Here is a 20,552-nt window from a genome sequence, read left to right as displayed (position 1 = left end):
GGACTGGACTGCACTCGCTCGCCCCAAAATACGACTCAAAAACGTGAATTCGCCTGACGTACTTCAAACTGGCATTATTATTGTTTCACTATTACATTATTTACCATTTGATTTGAAATTAAGATGGCATTCACAATGTAAATAGTAGTGTATAATAGTGTCTCAATAACTTCTTCCAAAAATACTACAACTGGAAAACTCCTGGATGAATGAGGGATTATACCAATTTATCACATTTTGTCCCAGATGACTGTATTCAACACCTTTTTATGCAATTTCATATTTATTTTAATTTTTTTGACACAAACCAGTGGTCCCAAAGTTGTGGGAACATTGATAATTACTCAAATATTACAATTTCTCATGATATACAATCCCAAACGTACAATGTTTACGATGGCAACAGCTACACTTCAAAATAGGACCATGAGAAATGAATCTTTCATCCAAATTTGGTTAAAAACATGATTGGAACGTTTCAATTTCCATTGTTGAAAACCACAGGGGATTTATTATTTATTTATTATTTATATGTCGGATACAACAAAACCAAGTTCAACAATAATCTGATGCAGGTATCAGTGTTTATAGCCATGGCACTACACCAGTTTTTGGGATATTTTCATGCCCAAAAAGGGTCCCGGGCTTCAACAAGCTTTAGAACCCCCAATTAAACTATTATCTTAATATGCGTTAATAACAATCTGTGAATAACCATTAGGTAACATACTACTATTACTTAGTTACAGTACAGTTCATCTGTGGTCCTCAAACTAAAGTGTTGACCTTCTTAGTCCTTTTGTTTGAACAATATGTTAATGTAAAATGTAATTCAGGCTTTAAGGTAAATAGATCTCAGGATTGAATCTTCACTTTGCCAAATGTTAAACCAATGGAAGATTTATGATGCTAAATAATAAACTTAGCATTAATACAAACATATTCTAATACTGTAGCGTGATAAATGTATTTACCATTAAGCCAGCAGTTTATCGAGTGGTTCCACAGCTCTTTTTGTCTTCTCTATAATTGTCTTTGCTAACGTAGCTCTAAGGACATTTTGCACACTTGGAGGAAAGATGACAGATTTCCATGGTAACGGGTGTTTATAACATGTTGTTCCATCCCGAGCTCTATTGCACTTAGATGTGCTTGTAATAGAATATAATTACGTCTGAACGTGAGACACCATTAGCTGCCAGATACTGAGCACACATCCTGTCACAGAGAGCACTGCACTAGACGCAGACCTGACCTGACATGGACGTGGTTTGGTCCAGTCACCGTTTAGTTCTGGTCTAGTCCAGGTTTAGTTTAGAGTTTAGTCCTGGTTTAGTCCCAATTGTGATGTGGCTAACAGCGTTTTGTCAGTAACACTTAATTATAACTACCGTTTAATTAGCCTTAATAAAGCATTAACACATTTTAATAACTGCTCCATTCATATTCCAGCCCAAATCCCTTAGTTAAAAAGTTACTAAACCTGATTTTGTTCGTTATGAATTGAGTCATTGTTCAGGCTTGAATTACTAACTGACTAAATTGCAATTAAAAAGTGTCAAAGTTTTTAAATTATTATTATTTGTGTAATTTGGAAAAAAATCATCATAGTAAATGTTATCACTACCACCAATGTCGGATTTTATTTAATTTTTTTCAAAGTTTATAAATATATAAAACTACAAAATGTCATTACACCGTCCTGCCGGAGTGCGCGGCATTCACAGGAAATCACTAGTTGTTGGAGAAAATGTGGCTCGTCATCATCACATGGTTTGATATTATCCTTCTATTATCCTTAATATTGGACTGAGATTAACAAAGCGCTGCAGACGGTTTTGGACATTGGACATTAATTCCTCAAAACCCCTGCCATGGACAAGTCTGGGGGACAGAAAAAAAAAGGCCATAAGAAAGAAATGACACAAAAGACACCTACAATGAGGGACTGGACTGACGCTATAATCAACATACTGTACATACAATGAAAAACAAAACATCACATTCTGACTTAATTTTACGTTTACTTTGGACTATGTGTGCTTTCATTTTCTTTGGAGGTAATTTACAGCGTTCCCCTTTTGCTCTCACTGGTCCTGTTCTCTTCTTTGTATTAAAAAAAAATACACAATAAAAAATAAGTAAATATAAAAATAAAAGAATAAATAGAAATAAATAAATTAAGCCTGTATCAAATTAAAATACATATAAATATAACGCCTAAGGCCCGAAGTCACTGGGATAGGCCCCAGTCACCCGCGACCTCGAAAGGGAACAAGCAGTAGAAAATGGATGGATGGATAAATATAAAAATAAATAAATATAAATATAAATAAATAAGGGGACTGACATAATCATCATATGTAAGTCGAGCCTAATTTGAACTTAGATACAAATATGCAACATTGATGAAATATCTGAGACGTTTCCTACATATAGTATCTTGTATGTTTATAGAATGTACCAATATGCAAACAAACAGATGCACGTTTTATCTTTTCATCGCTCTTTTTGCTGTGATGGTCTGACTTCGTTCACTCTGATCTCCACTAAATGCGAGTGTTTATGAATGATGCAACCGTATTATTTCTTCAGCCTATGTGCGTTATTACATTACAGCTCTCCCTGTAGGCTATTTGGATAGATTTCCTCATTAAAGGGAAGGCCTTATGATAAATACCCCTTGACGGCGGTATTGAAACAGTTAATTACATCTTTTAATGAGTCGTTAATCTGCTTATGGTCCTCTGTATTCAATATACTACTCTTTAGATTTGGCATTTTCGCTCTCGCATTAAACTTATTCTACTGAGACCTGCAGAGCTATTCACCATTGTGTGCTTTCAAAAATGTGCTTTTGAATTATTAAGTCGCTCCCACTATGCTTGGCCGGGATTTGACTTGGCTTTCTGAAAATATTTGTGGAAAAACTGGAGATGCATGGGTAAAACTGCTTTTGGCCGTTTTTTCGTTGTATAAGTATTCTGCACAATGAATACAGATTTGAATCTGCAGAATCATCAAATTTCTTGTAGTTTGGCACAAAGAGGTGCTCTGCAAACTACAAAATACTTGTGTATAAACCTTTGAATTAGTAGTATTGTACTAGAGTTTCAATGTTCTCTTGAATGCATTTAAAGTCATATGCACTGAATACAATTTTGAGTTGAAAATAAAAAAAATAATAAAAGTTTCTCTGCAGCTTTTCAGGAGTAATTTGACTGCATTGTACATTTATTTTATAGCCCTATTATGTAACTGTAAGTACAGGTTTGGATTTTTCTGTCCACGTTGGATGATTAGACATGCATCTTTACTGAGAGTGGGCTTGCATCTCCACAAACCTGACCCGTACTATGACCCGTACATCTCCATGGAGATGTTGGTCCTTGGGAAAGAATATTTTGCAGTATGGCATAACACAGGGAGTAGGTTCTGATCTATGGTTTTAACATTGTATTTCCATGGAAACATGCAGGTGACGTGCCACTTCCTGAAAGTTACATAGTATTACTTTAAAATGAACAAAATAGAAGGGAAAAAAAGTAATAAAGATAAGAATAAGTAATAACATTGTCATTTTTTCCACAATATTAACATTTCAAATAATAATGATCAATACCAATTCCAACAAAACAATAAGAATGTTTTTTATGACAATATAATGTAATTTTTGACATAAAATAATATTTTCATGAATCTTACCATGTGGTCTTACACAAGACCATTCTAAAACAACATTTGACAGGCCTTCATACTATTTTGATTGGGAGATGGTAAAACAGTACATCAGTGCGTTGTCTTTACACCTTAAAATTGTGTGTTTTAATATGTGTTATCCAAATTAGTACAACTTTTTCCTTATTTTTTCTCAGACTAAACAACACATTTTACTTCACAATGTAATGCCAAAGTTGGAGTGATATCACATTTCCTAAACAACACATGCGTCTGTTGGAGGGAGGTGTTCAAAAAACAATCTGCAGCCGGCCGCGGAGGTTTGTTTGTGACTTAGAAAAGGCCTAATCAAGTTGAAAATGAAGGGAAGCCAAAATGAGAATCAAGGGTTAGCGACGGGAGGAAACACGAAAAAAGATAAAGCGCATTCAAGCTTAGCAATGGTTTTGTCTCCACAAATGGCACCACTTTGAGTTTATTGTGAAAAAAGAAAAATAATTTCACAGTTTGAACAGCAAATTGTACCATAGAATTCCAGCTCAATGTTAATCTAAAAACATTCCAGAATTTTGTGATGTCCCGTTAACGCTAAATGTTTTTCTCTATCACACTTTAAACTACTTTGGACACATCTTTTGTGGAATAAAAGTGTAGAATATAAATATATAACTTACATAAATGTACAAAACGTGCATGAATGTAACAACACAACATCAAGTACTACACGTAAAGTACTACTTAAAGGGCAGATATTTTCATCCCGTGTTATATTGTTGTCCCTTCACCAAAACAAACCCATTTACAAGGTCATCTACTCTGCACCTCAGAAAATTACCCCGTTTGAATTATGTATGTTTTAAGTAAGAAACTATCACTGGACTCGTTCTGAAGTCAAAGTGTAGCATTCACGTTGCCTGAAGCCTTCATTTATGCATTTGTTAAGTATTTTTCATTGTTTAGTTAGTGTGAGTGTAGAGTAGAGTGAAAATATTAACCCCAATGTAACCAAAAGCATGTTTAAAAGCCAATTAAAACTACAAAAATACATACCATGTCCAATTTTAATATCACTGAAGTTGATAAAAATCTAAACAAAGAAACAAAAATGCCACGTTTGCATGCAAATTTGCCTGAAATGTTGGCTCTCCGGTACACACGACTTTGCCAGAAATACAGTAAAACATTCAACTTTTTATCTATCCATGGCTCAACGCACTGTGCTCTCAGTTTATTGTGGCTCAGCTTAAGTTTTGAACGCAAACACGTCTTTAACTGCCAAAGACTGACCTAAGGATTGTAAAAAAGCCACACTTTGGAACCTGCACCAGTCAGTGTGTGCACTTGAAGACAGCACATGTTCCTTCCTTGAAACCCGCCTGTACTTGGCACCGCAGCCGCACTCAAAATAATCAAACATGGCACACTTTGTTGGCAAAACACACTTGCTCATAAAATGCTGTTTTATGTATTGGCAGGTCTTAGCTTCCATCTTTAATTAGCATGCATTATTGTGATTGGCAGTTTGGAGTTTACACAGAGCAAATGTGTTAGAATTCTTATCTAAATAGTGCGAGTGTCTTGAAATGACCAAAGGTTAATTTTGCGCTTTTCTTGGAGAATAACTTTTTGTTCTTTGATTTTCTCCTGTGCAGCCACATTACATGGAAAGCTTGGTTTTATCACGTTGTTATCCTCTGTTTAAGCATAGGTACGTATTAGCAGCGCAATCCAACTAAGTGGTAGAAAAAAACATGCGCTTCCTTTTTTGTTGCCGCGGTTTAATTTGCTGGAAAGATCAGAACAAGACAACTGTTTGAGGTTTACGGTTTTCAATGTCAGACTGTTATTGTCAGTGAACACAAATCTCAAACTAGTACGAATAATAAAGAGTAAAGTATAAACTATGATAAAGGAGCTGGTTGGTTGTGCTAAGGTGGATCTCCTTGTTTTTGGTTCTACGATTGAAAAAGCAGTTCTAAAGCTGCCAAAGTGTTTGTGAGAGTTAGGAAATAGTTGTGGGCATCGGTTTGTACCATCTACTGGATAATTAGGTTCAGTTTCAAAGGATACACATAGCACAACATATGTGGAGAAGCATCTAGCTTCCTTCACGCTAGTTTGATGAATCGTGGTTAGAAAATCTTCTGCCCTCTGAGCGTCAAATTCCTCTTTTCTTAATCTCCTCGATAACTGATGTTTTCTTGATCTGTGATGTGCAGGATCTTCTTTATAAAAACACAACTGTGTGTGGAGACCCGGAAGGGAATTGCTGCTGCAGCCAGTAGATGGAGCCAAAGCTCAGTTACTCTGGCAACTCCCAAGGCTGTGACAAACTAATAGTGTTTTCTGTTGAAAAAATATTTTTTGTTCTAGAACATGAAATGCCGAACTAAAGGTACTCGAGAGCATGTTAAGAGGTCAACAAACATACAAAATAATGCATCATATTTGCCCTTTATGCGCAATGTAGCACACAATGTAACACACAATGTAACACACAATGTAACACACAATGTAACACACAATGTAGCACACAATGTAACACACAATGTAACACACAATGTAGCACACAATGTAACACACAATGTAACACACAATGTAACACACAATGTAACACACAATGTAGCACACAATGTAACACACAATGTAACACACAATGTAGCACACAATGTAACACACAATGTAACACACAATGTAACACACAATGTAACACACAATGTAGCACACAATGTAACACACAATGTAACACACAATGTAACACACAATGTAGCACACAATGTAACACACAATGTAACACACAATGTAGCACACAATGTAACACACAATGTAGCACACAATGTAACACACAATGTAGCACACAATGTAACACACAATGTAACACACAATGTAACACACAATGTAGCACACAATGTAACACACAATGTAACACACAATGTAGCACACAATGTAACACACAATGTAACACACAATGTAGCACACAATGTAACACACAATGTAGCACACAATGTAACACACAATGTAGCACACAATGTAACACACAATGTAACACACAATGTAACACACAATGTAGCACACAATGTAACACACAATGTAACACACAATGTAGCACACAATGTAACACACAATGTAACACACAATGTAGCACACAATGTAACACACAATGTAGCACACAATGTAACACACAATGTAACACACAATGTAACACACAATGTAGCACACAATGTAACACACAATGTAACACACAATGTAGCACACAATGTAACACACAATGTAGCACACAATGTAACACACAATGTAACACACAATGTAACACACAATGTAACACACAATGTAACGCACAATGTAACGGACAGCGTAATGCACAATGTAACACACAATGTAGCACACAATGTAACACACAATGTAACACACAATGTAACACACAATGTAACGGACAACGTAATGCACAATGTAACACACAATGTAACGCACAATGTAACACACAATGTAGCACACAATGTAGCACACAATGTAACACACAATGTAGCACACAATGTAACGCACAATGTAACGGACAACGTAATGCACAATGTAACACACAATATAGCACACAATGTAACGCACAATGTAACGGACAACGTAATGCACAATGTAACACACAATGTAACGCACAATGTAACACACAATGTAGCACACAATGTAGCACACAATGTAACACACAATGTAACGCACAATGTAACGGACAACGTAATGCACAATGTAACACACAATGTAGCACACAATGTAACACACAATGTAACGCACAATGTAACGCACAATGTAACGCACAACGTAACGCACAATGTAACGCACAATGTAACGCACAATGTAGCACACAATGTAACACACAATGTAACGCACAATGTAACACACAATGTAACGCACAATGTAACACACAATGTAACGCACAATGTAACGCACAATGTAACACACAATGTAACACACAATGTAACACAATGTAACACACAATGTAACGGACAATGTAACACACAATGTAACACAATGTAACACACAATGTAACGGACAATGTAGCAAACAATGTAACACACAATGTAACACACAATGTAGCACACAATGTAACACACAATGTAACGCACAATGTAACACACAATGTAACACACAATGTAACACACAATGTAACGCACAATGTAGCACACAATGTAACACACAATGTAACGCACAATGTAACACACAATGTAACACACAATGTAACACACAATGTAACACACAATGTAGCACACAATGTAACACACAATGTAACGCACAATGTAACACACAATGTAACACACAATGTAACACACAATGTAGCACACAATGTAACACACAATGTAACACACAATGTAGCACACAATGTAACACACAATGTAACACACAATGTAACACACAATGTAACACACAATGTAGCACACAATGTAACACACAATGTAACACACAATGTAACGGACAACGTAATGCACAATGTAACAACCCCAGTCAATATTCTACTTAGTAAGGGTGAAGTTTAGAGCTTCAAATGTTTGTCATGACTTTCCACCTTTTCCCAACGGCTTTCAGTCAGAACATTTCCAGATCAGTTAGTGTATTCAGAGTTTTAAACTTTTGACTTTATTGTCCCCAAGGGGAATTCTTTTCCACAAACACAGAACCTGTTTGACAAACGCACAAACAGACGAAACAGCAGGAGACATTGTGCTACACAGGACAACACATATCGATATATCAATCTGCCGCTAGGTTACGTCATTGCAACACGTGTATAGAAGAATCGAGCCCATTCTAGCCCATTAAAGTTGTTGCATTCCGCAGCTCCAGCCACCGTGCACTCCCTGTTGCCGTGCAGACACTCCCGCTCCCTCCCGCCGCTCATATCTGCTAATTTATGACAAAGGACACGTTGCCATTTGTCTGAAAGCTTTGTATGACTCTGCAGACCTTGTTATGGGACCGCGCTATCTATTCCGCGTTAGCTCACGGCGTTTCCAGGCTTCTGCCGCTGCCCCATAATCGCGGCTCTATCCTTGCATGTGTTATTTATGCAACGGGCAGCAGCGTGTGCACAACCCCGGCTCTCGCTCCATCCCTCATTCATTACAGGAGAAACAGGAGGCTGGCGCTAGCCCCGACGCAGCGCGCTTTTATTGTGATTGAGCTCGGCGTTCATGAGGAATGATGCGGCAGGCTGGAGGTGCTGCGAAGACGGACAGATAGTTCAATTGGACGGTGCAGAGCTGAAGGGGAGAGCTGCTGCCGTAGAGCGTTAACGGGGAAGTGAGACGGAGATAGACCCGGGAGTGTGCGAGGGTTTCGGGGGGTGCGCGGTGATAAATGAGTCATAATGTTTTGTATAATGCATGATTTGGAAAGAAGAATAAGATCAGAAGTGAGATGAAGAGAATTTGTTGAAAAAGGCACTGCATTTACTTGGTCAGAAGAAACCCAATAATTAGCTCAGATTTCTCTTTAGCATGTAAACACACACATCAAAAATCTGATAATCCATCGCGACTATTCGTTGAAATTGTCATGTTTTTTCTCACAATAATCGTGACATTAAAATGTTTATATCGTGACATCCCTGATTTGAAAGTAGATTTATTTTTTTGACTGCACTGACACGTTTCCAAACCAAACTTGAATGCCATGACGCAGTTCTAGGTCACATTTACACTGTAGGGTATGATTTTGTTCAAATCCTAATCTTTTTTATGTGGTCGTACATATTGGATTTATTTCCACGTACAAAAGTGGCCTAGGTGTTCACTTCACCCTGCAATGAAGGAATCTGATACAGGTCACATATCGGCAAAAAAAAATGGAAATGTGAATATAGCCATAGTTCCAGGTTTAGTTCCAATTTTGTGTGAACGTTCTGTAACAGAGACAACAGTTCAACTCGAGAATACCCAAACCAAACTGCTTGTAAAATAAAATCTAATGCTTTTATTGAATGTACTGTACTTTCCCCTGTCCGTATACATGTATTTGTTGTTGTTTACCTCCTCTGCTCTACATACTGGACCTAACCTGCAGAAGAATCAGGCAGCAGTATTAGATCTGAGTACTCCCAAAACTGAAATATTTGAGATCGATGAACATGTACTATTGACTCAAACAACCCGAAATTTTCAACGGTTAAACTTTTGGATGTTTATATGGACTTAGAGTGCACTGCTATAGATCGTACGAACATGGGAGGGTTGTTTGAGCACCAGGTTTTTGATTCGGAGCAATGGGCAGATCAATACTAAAATGTGAATATATCGACATGGAAAAGGTATAAGAAAGATTAATAGTTTGTTTTGTACGGCCGAATGTATACTCAGCCTAGTACAGAGTGCTTTGCAATCGTTACGATGCATTTAAATCACAATACACATGCTTACAATCACAAGACAAACACAAAATGACAAACTTTTAAAAGAAAAAAAATTGTAGCTAGACAGATTCTAAATGTGCTGTTTTTTACATAATATTTTAATCTATTTTTGAAACACACTATTTACATTTTAGTTTCATTTTAGGGAGTGTCTGCAGTGCCGTTTTAGACCGCGCCGGGTTAAGGTTAGGGTTAGGGTTAAGGTTAAGGTTAGGGTTAAGGTTAGGGTTAGGGTTAGGGTTAGGGTTAGGGTTAGGGTTAAGGTTAGGGTTAGGGTTAGGGTTAGGGTTAGGGTTAGGATTAGCCATGAGGCTATAACGGGCTATAAGGGAAATGCCGCGGTCCCTGAAACTGCGCGGCCATTTGACTGCGCCGCGGCTCTCCAGCCACGGCCTTTCTTTTATTGCATATGTTTAATCATTTCAAGCTGGAGTGAAAAGGAAATAGTTTTACAGTAAAAGAGTTTCAATGCATTTTAATGATAATTTTGATGAGTTTGATTTGGAATATGGCATGGGTTGTTTATGTGTTTTGTGTTTTATTAAATATTGTTTGATGTGAGCTGTGAATATATATTTTCACTAACGTATTCTTTCTCTCTTTCTTTTTTGTGCTCTCTTCGACCTGTTCATCATTCCAGGTAAGACACGGTTTTACTTTTCAGCCATTCCCATCAAATCATCCGATACTTCACGGCCAAACCATAAAACGGATTCTTACCATGTGCGCAGTGGCTTTGGGTTAAGTGCTTTTCATTTGACAAAACCCAGTTTGAAATGAAAATAACACTTATGTCACACGATAGCAACAACTGGAAATAAGACAAAATAATATATTTAAAACATAATAACAAATCTGTGGTAAAAAAAAAACACACACGCTAAGAGAGTGATCATAGTTATTGATCCTAAACTGAGTAAATGTAACACTAATGTAGACTTGGTTTGGTCCCGTTCTAGTCCTTGTTTAGTCCTGGTCTGGTACGGCTTTGATTTTGGGTTTAGTTCTGGTTTTGATATGGTGAATGTGCAAGAGTTACTGCACTCTAAACATAAAAAAATAAAATAAAAGATACCCAAGCTCGTATTGTTAAAGTAGTCAACACTATGCATTACATTGTACTTAATAAGGTCGCTATGTAGAGTAAAATTACATATGACCCAAACTGCAATGTTGTTCCATGCTAATACATACTGTTACAGAGTAGTTAACATGTTATTACATTGTGAATTACACTGTACTTGATAATGCAGTAACTGTGCAAAATAAAGTGTTACCCAAAGTGTAATGCTAGTACAAGTAAGATGTGATGTGTGTTTTGCAGCTCTTTGCTGTGTGATTATGTTTTTTGCAGTTCTTTGCTGTGTGGTTGTGTGATTGTGTGATTGTGTGGTTGTGTGGTTGTGTGGTTGTGTGGTTGTGTGTGGGCGGTGGGGGGCCGTCCTCACTTGCTCTTTCCTCTGTCCTTTCTCGTTATTCACGCAGACGCTGGGGAAGTGATTGAACATTACAACTATTCTAATCTCGTGACTCATCTGCTTTTATTGCTTTCCGTCAGGTTCTCTGACTAACCCGCTCACCTCGCGTCCCAAATACTGTCACACACTTTCAAGCATGTGTCTGTAATGACTTCGAAGTATGATGAACGCATCGCACACGCAGAAGGATTGCTGTGTTCTTGATTTGGGTTTCAAATTGCCGATTGTTTTGGCTTTGATTGACAGCTCCAAGTAAAGACACAAATTTGCGACAGCTTGTGAAGAGGAAGTTGTGTGTTTAGAGATGGTAAATGTCTGATTACTTGGTTTGAGAATCTTTATATGCCACAAAATTATCTGATTGAAAAATGCTTACAGATCATCTCATAGATCATACTATTCATTTATTTAAAACAATTGAAATACTGACATATTGCTTTTTAAATCCAATTCTTTTTCTTAAATATACATTTTGGATTTTGCTTTTAGTGCCATAAGCCTTTAGTTGTTTGCAGCAGTCTACATTTATTCCTTACCTAATTCAATTCAATTAATCTTTATTGCCATTGCACAAGCACAACAAAATGTGTTTGTGCATCTGTGGTAAAAGAGACACCTGTACAATCCCATCATAATGCATTCTGGGCGTCCTAATTATTCACTGGGATCCGTTTACAAGCGTTTTTCACAACCCTCCGAGGCCAGAGCAGAGTTTACTGTCAAGGTAACGCTAACGATAACTAGCATGCTAATAGCTCACTTCCTGCTTTGTGGAGAATAAAACGCTCTAATTACATGCAGATCGGAGCCACTTTTACAGTGTATATCTACAGATTTGACTTTATTACATGAACAATAATTGGCTACAGACCCTTTACTCAGGCGGCGGTGTCTTTGTCGACCAACATCTCGATTAGTCGGCTAATTAATTTGTTGGGATTACAGCAGAAAGGAGAAGGCAAGGATTGAGCCAGGGTGAGTTTTAGAATCATGCGTTTAATGTAAGTTTTTATACACAAAAACACAGCTTTCAAGTACTTTGTTGTGTCTTATGAGTGCAGTATGGGTCAGATGCTGCCGGGTCAGATCATAGCGTTTCGAGAAATCGTGCCTTTCAGTTATTTCATCAGTGTCCACCAAGAATGTAATTAGACCGATACGCAACAATTGTGCAGGTTAATTTGTGGAACATGTTGATACTTTCACTTTGATAAAAAAAACAACTTTAAGGAACCCGTACCTCTGGATCGTTCCTTTTTAGTGGGGCTGTAACACGTTAATCAATTAATACAAACTAATTGACTATTGCAATAATTGTCAACTAATTTAGTAATTGAGTAAAGTCAAGTGTAATGCCTCATTCATCCAGGAGTGTTTTATTGTCGATCTGGACATTTGTTTTTAGAGTCAAGAGTCCAAGAGCCATTCTCAATCTGCAGATCTAGTCTTAAAACTCAGAGATTTATCCTACTGAGTATGCCCCGCCCACCAGGTAACAGTTACCTTGTCCATACACAGGTCCCAAAACTGTGCTGAGAATTTCTTTTTGACTGAAGTTGGTCCAAATTTGCTCCACCAGGACAAAATCCTCTTAACAGCTTCACTTCAGCTTCATCTGGGTCAAATTCAGTCAAACTCTTTTGCATTCTAAACAACTATATGATTAATCGCTAGTCTAATCGAGTAGCAAGAAGATCGTTAGTTGCAGCCCTACTTTTTTGTTCAAGGAGAACCATATGGAAGCAACAGCCAGGGACACACTTTTTTGTCCAATTAGGCACGTTGCTGTAAGAGAAACATATGCAAACAAACTGCCACCGTTATCCAAATCCTCTTCAAGCTTTGGCATCAGCCCTTCTTCACCGTAACAGTCCAGCAATTCAACTCTAAATATTTCATCTTTTGCCTGAAACGCATGAATAGCTTTTACTTTTCTCTTCTATTACTATACTTAAAGTCATCAACCAAAACCAGTGCTCAAAGGGAAGCATTTTCTCCTTGTCAAGTATATCTGGACAAAGTGGAGGCCAGGGACTGTGTTTTAAGTTAATCCAATCAGAACCCCGCTGCCACACGCATTCAGCGCTCCCCCAGGTCACGGACAATCATTTCAGCCCCGTGGCATGACTAATGCCGGCTGTACGAGTCCCCGTGCTGCACTCAGGTAAACAGACTGAGGAGGGAAAGCGCTTGAGAAAGAAATGAAGGAAAATCACAGCTTTAACCACCAGAAGGAGAAAAAAAAGTCAGAGCATGTTAAGAGTTTGTGGAAATTGTACTGTGGTTTTCAGTCTGCAGACTAAACTTTTGCTTCAACTTGGGTATTTCATTTTAAAGTGCAACAGTTCTGGTTGTGGTTCCTGTATCTTGATAATATTGAATGATTTGTGTTTCTTGTGCTGCTCTTTCACATTGTTTTTTCTCTTTTTCTCGCGCACAATTAAAAATTTTGTCTTTACAATTAAATCAACTTCAGATGATAAAGCTATTGATATATCCAGACAGTTACATTTTCAAATCACTGGCTCCTCAGATCAGTACCTTCAGATTGAAAATGACTTCCGGATAGCAGCCAAAATATTGTATAATGCTGCAGATGATTTGACCTTTGAAATCATTCTTTAAAAAAAAGAGTTTCTAAAAAAAGAGGTTCGATCCAAAACGGTTGAATTATAAATAAAGAATTGTATGTCACCAGCTTCCGTGAAGTAATTTGTACAATGATTACAGTTTTATATGGTTTCATTAACCATAAAGCAATTGTATTTGTTGTATTTAATAAAACAATAGCTTTTGATATGGGAAAAGGATGTGGCTGGTAGAAACCACAGATGCAGCCTCCTTACAATTACTCTTGAGTAGTAGTTTCCCCAAATCCTTTTATTTTACTCTTACTTGAAGTTTTTTGGATCAAAACTTTGTACTTTTATTATTTTTAAGTAGCGATGATCCAATATGGATAAAAAAAAAAAAAAAGTTATGCACATTCATTGACCTTTCTATGGTTTTAAAATATGAATATCAGTTTAATAAATATCGGTTTTCGGGCCATAATAGCAAGTCAAATATTTGTTTAATAAAGGGTTTTTATCTAATCCACCGCGAACAGACTTAAAAATATCGGTCCCAAGTATCGGCTACATTTTTAATATTGGACCGATACTATAAAACCCATTATTGGACCGATACTATGTGGGATAAAACCATTACCAAAAAGATCTTCAGTTTGAAGTAACAATACACGTACTTTACTACAATCTTTAGCCTCCAACTTCAACTCAAGCACAAAATAATACACCTTTAACCACCAGAGTGCATTATGGGAATAAAAAAAAAAGCATATGCCTTTTAGCTGCCATGCTTGACTCTTGAGGTAAGTAATAGTCCCATAGAAGTTCACCTGTTTGTGTAAAAGTGCCGAGCCAGCACAATGGGGCCGGGGCCAGTAATAGAATCAGTAAACAAATTGTTTAATGCATGCGGCGGCGCAGTCATGAGACGCAGGAATCACTGAGCTATAGAGCGCCGTGCTTTATGGGCCCGCATAGAAGGACTACGGCCACTGCTTATGATTCATGGCCTCAGTGTCAGGCCTGGTTTACATACACTGTATTATATATTAATATAGACAGTATATATGCCGGGAGATTGTCTTTGTATTCAAATGCACCAGGACAGAGGTATTGTACAAAAAGATGAACCGCGACTATAGTTGTGTACAAGACAGGGCGCCTCACAGTGAAATGTATTGATACTTTGCATTGACATCACCCTGGATGGGACTCTTTATACTGTAGGTCTAGGGAAGAGAGCTCCACGGTTACCATGGCGATGTGGGCAAGGATTTAACTATATATAAATCTCACAATTTCACGCTACACTATTTATTGAGATAGTCATTTCACAGTAAGATCGTGATAATAATTCCATGGTACAATATTATTACCATTTTCATTTCACACTACAACATCTATTGTATTTAATTGTACAATACTATCACAATTTTTATTTAATGGTCCAATATTTTCGCTTTTTCTTATTTCATGGTATTTTCACAGTACAATAATTTCATGATTTGTACTTCATGGTACAATAATCAATTTCACTCTACAATATGTATTGCAATATTGCATTCATGGCACAATATTTTTACAGTTTAATTTCAGAATTATAGCAGAATTACTTTTTCAATTTGTAATGCCTTCAAAGACTTAATTTTCTGCAGTAAAATGGAGCAATGGTCTATGTAGTTCCTTCCATTTCTTCATATATTTATTAAAACATTTCCATTAATCACAATTATTCATGTTATATTTTTCAGCCTGAATCTCTCAAATTCAAGCTAAATAATATAAATGTAACCCTGCACAAATCTTCATAAACATTTTCACTTATTTTTAATTGTCATCGTGCAGGTCAGAAGAGGTACTAGAGTTTTTTTTAAGAATAAATTATGTAGCCATTTAGGTGTCAGAAAAGCGTTAAAGATATGTTCTTTAAAGCCAAAATGATCACATACTTCCTCAAAACCAGGGCCCGGTTGGTGCATTTTCTTCCGACTCCTACACACAACGTTCCCTCCAGCAGACATATCTTTATTATTCTCGCCATCATTTTCTTTTCATTTTTACCATTGGCCTTCCTCTGAACTGAAATAGAGAATGTGCCAGAAAATAAAGAGTGCATCCCAGACTCGATGGAGCTCAAAACAGAACGAAAGCAGTTAATTTGAAGGATTCTTCCGAAACATTCCGACGGAGTAGCACAATTACTTTTTACACTTTTAGCGCTTCTTTCACTCTTCAAATGTGCTTTTTTTGTTCACATGTTTCTTTGAAAATTCCGCTGGTGCGACTTTTATTGAGGAGCCCTGTATATAGCTCGAACATTATTACAAATACATTACAAAATACATTTTCAAAGTCTCAAAGCACAAATCAACTAATGTAAAAAAGTATGTTAAAGGGGCACTTTAAGGTGGAGCTGTAAAGTTATCATATAGTCATGCATTTATTCAACTGCGTGTGCTTTTAATGCTATAAAATGACATTTAAAAACACACATTCTCACTTTGCACCGACTTACCACTCACACAGATCATTTATATAGCACAAATTGACCTAAAATGAGCAGTTCAGTCCATAAATGCTGAACTTTTGCTTTCAGAGATGAGGCAGAAGATGATTTGTGCTCAGAGATGAATTTTGTGTGTTTGAGGCTGTTTCAATTTGTCTGTAGAAATTAATAAGAATTTAAATGTATAAATGAGACCCTGAGCTGTAACTTGGTCTGGCGACATCTCCTCATCCTCAACCAAAAAGTTACATAGTGCATATTTTAATGGCAAATGTATTTATTTTAAGCTCAATATTTTCAATTTGGACCATTCTGTAAAAAAGGTTACAAAACCCCGCTGCCCTCCATCTGAAACGTTAAATCCCACAACACCGCAAACCTACTCGACACTGCTAGTATTTCTCTTTTGTTTTCTTTTTTTGTGCTATTTTGATGGACGTGAAGAGGTAATGAAGCAGAAAAACAGCGGAGCAAGAGGAGGCCGAGGTTAAAAGAGTGAAAAATAAGAAAAAAGAAGAGACAGAGGAGTAATAAAGAGTGGACAGAGAGCAGCCAGGAAATATCAGAGCGCGAGGAAGGTATTGGTTTAACCCGGACCACAGTCTAAACAAATGCTTTTAATAGATTTGGAAATGGTTCACAAGAAGGTGCAGCTTTTGTTCTGGTTGGTAGAGTTTCTTTTTATTCTAATGAAGTCGAGAAGTTTAAAGAAATGCACCCGGTACAAGCAGGTTTTTCTTTTGTATTGTTACTACAGTTCATCCACAATCTAGTCAAAGTACTTCTGCCAAAAATAAATCCCTTTTGTGTTTTGAATATGATGGCACAAAAGGAAATGTGTCTCCAACCTTTTACGTTCAAGCACCAGTTCTAAACATTCAATTGTCTTCATTCTGAACCGTAAAAAACATTAGTCTTTCCACCTTAAAGGGAATATATTGTGTAAAATCCACTTTTTGAGCTCTTGTTTTAACAGTGTTTCCTCAGCATGAGTTTACTCTAAGTTGCATGTTTGTGTAATTCTGTATTGTCCTATGTTTGAGGCTTGAGTGCTCAGAAAAGATCTTTTTTTACCCAATAAATAAAATCTATTAAGAAGCTCTCTGGTTAGTTTAATGTTTGTTCTAATACAGCTTTCACAACCTTTTTCAGCCTGAATCCCCATAACAACCGATGGCATTTGCAACCCCCAAACACATAATAAGGCTTCCTGCAAAATTATAAAGTAGCTTTTTGTGTAATGTTTGATATGATTTTCTGGACATATGCCATTAAAAATAAATTCAAGTCAAAAACTTGACCTTTGCATTTGAAGCTTTGTTTTATGACACATTTACAATGAATCATGTGGAAACTTACCAGGTCTTAGTCTTATACTTTCATTATTTACTGTATCCAAGATGATCAGGAGTACCACAGAAAAGCTACACCGAGAAGCTAATCAAAGAAGTTAATTCAGTTTACAGTTTACACAATGTATATTACAAATTATTTTTAGTAAATTGTTTCAGACACTCTTTAAATACTCTGTTGCAGCTGAAAGGTCTTCACCTGCAGCAGTTCTCCAGTAGGAAGATCGTAGTACCGTATTTTCCGCACTATAAGGCGCACTTTATAATCCAGTGTGCCGTATATCTGGATTATTTTTGGATGTATTCACTGACCTCAAAGCGGTTTAGCTTAATGCGCTTTATATATGAAAAACGATTGAAAATAGACCATTGACAGTGCGCCCTATAATCCAGTGCTCTTTATAATCCGGTGCGCCTTATCGTGTGGAAAATACGGTAACTAAGTGGCAATTTGTCTAGATGTATCAAATCATGTTTCAAATGCTACAAACCATCTACTAATCCATGAAATTGTCTTTTAAAAACACTTTGAGCATATACTTACTGGATACTTACATTTGATAAGTTATCCCCTGTGCACTCAGGTTCCTCAGAGTCATTCAATGTTTGCTCTCATATAGGGTGAGATGTTCCAATTGTGCTCGGTGACGTGTTTTGAAGAACACCACGATAAACCACTTTGTTTCTTGGTGATCTTCCCTAGTGTACTGTCCCCGTCTCACACAACCCAGTTTGAACTCTCCTTTCCTCACAAAAGCTCTCATCTCGAGTCACTTTTCTCCAGAGGGTCCCCGTGAACCTTCCCCACAAAGTCCACTTCCCTCTACTGTTCTCCTAAGGCGCTCCTAATTAGACTTGGCAGGGCAACTCCACCGTTCAGTTTTCCTTTATTTTCTCTTCAAACCCTGGCAGACTTTGAAAATAAAAGATTTCACCTGGAGTTACCTGCAGTTCGGTCCATTTCTGCACCGCTCCGGCCCCTTCTGCACAGAGTCTGCCAAATATTGCAAGAAAAAAAAGAAAGAAAACAAAGATACGATAACAATTAGGGGATTTATGTTTAATGCAACAATTTATCCAGAAAAAAACTTAAATGAAGAATAAATGAAATGGCAGGTGTTACATTTTGGGGTCAGTGAAAGTACAGTGAAAAAACATTTTCAACCCATTTCAAAATTTGGCCTTGTCTGCTATAGATTGTTGCTCCAGATGCCCTTCCACTGCACGTCAAGAGGCTTAGAAGAAGACAACCTTGTAAACAAAGCTAAATACATCCCAGTTATGGTTTTGGTGAAAGTTCAAAGTCCATAACAGTCTAGTGTGCATATTATGGATGTCCTTTAACAGAATTAACTCATGAATTATTTTTTTTCTGACTATGACATTTGTGTCCGCTCCATGTTCCGAGTGGAGATCTCTGAGTTATGGACACTTGAACTCACTTGAACTCACTTGAACTCACTTGAACACACTCGAATTGAGGGCCCATTTGCTCATATGACTTTGATAGCAATAGTCCAACTCTCCAGCAGCAATTTAAAAGGTCTAGTAGTACAAGAATCTAACGTCAGACGCTGCATTGTTATAATTCTGACATCAAATTTGGGTAAAGAAAAAGTGTTTGTCGGGAGGGGATTAGTTTTACCTGGGACCTTGGGTAAATTGTAATAATGTTTGTGTTTATAGTCTCGTGCAAATGGTCTATGTCTGTAAAAAAATACCTTGAATTTGACGTACTGTAATTCAGCAAACTCAGAGGTCCTCAGGTCAATTCAGTCCTGCAAATATCTGTGATTTGAACGGACCATTCTCCAATCCAATTATATATATTTTTGACATTTTAAGTCAAGTCAAAAACACACAAAAACTGCAGTAAAAGCGTGACCGAAAGTACAACTTTGAGATGCTTTTGTAAAGTTTGAGTGCTTTTGTTGCTTGGATCAAGGGTTATTCTGATTACTGAACTCAATGTCACTTACAGTACGTATAATGTACTTAACGCAAAAAAATAAACATTATTTAAATAGTTTAAAGGTTCTTATTTTTCAGTGCATTTATCTGTCCACCATTTCCAGAATAAAGTCTATAAAAACAAGTCTATTATTGACATTGTTCAACCTGTGCAAATGCTCACACACAAACATTTAATTAAACAAAACATTAATTGCGGGGTGATTTTAATGTCACAGACTTCTTCTAAACCTCTCATTCAATCAGGGCCAAAGAAGGTAAATAATTCATCAAATAATCAATCCCAAGTTATTCTATTATAGTACACACACACACACACACACACACACACACATGTTTGCCAGCAGAGGGCGCAACAACAATTTCAAATCCATTGCTATTTTTCCTTTTTCATAACAGACCTTAAAATGGAGACCCATGGAAACAGAACTGAATTGAACAGCAGGTCATTGTGTCTCTATAGGTGAAGCTAATACCGGCGATCACCTCCATGGATGGAATACAGAACCATATTGTTAGTCATTCATAAAGGGTCTTTTCATAACGGGCGATACGGAGTGACCAGGTCCGAAAGCATGTCAGAATAGCAGGCGTAAGAAGAAC

The sequence above is a fragment of the Eucyclogobius newberryi genome, unplaced genomic scaffold (assembly GCF_026437365.1).
Source record: "Eucyclogobius newberryi isolate DKJ021-1_F unplaced genomic scaffold, fEucNew1.0.hap1 SCAF_9, whole genome shotgun sequence".
Classification (NCBI taxonomy): domain Eukaryota; kingdom Metazoa; phylum Chordata; class Actinopteri; order Gobiiformes; family Gobiidae; genus Eucyclogobius; species Eucyclogobius newberryi.
The sequence above is the reverse complement of the archived record's forward strand: the minus strand, read 5'-3'. Positions refer to the sequence as shown.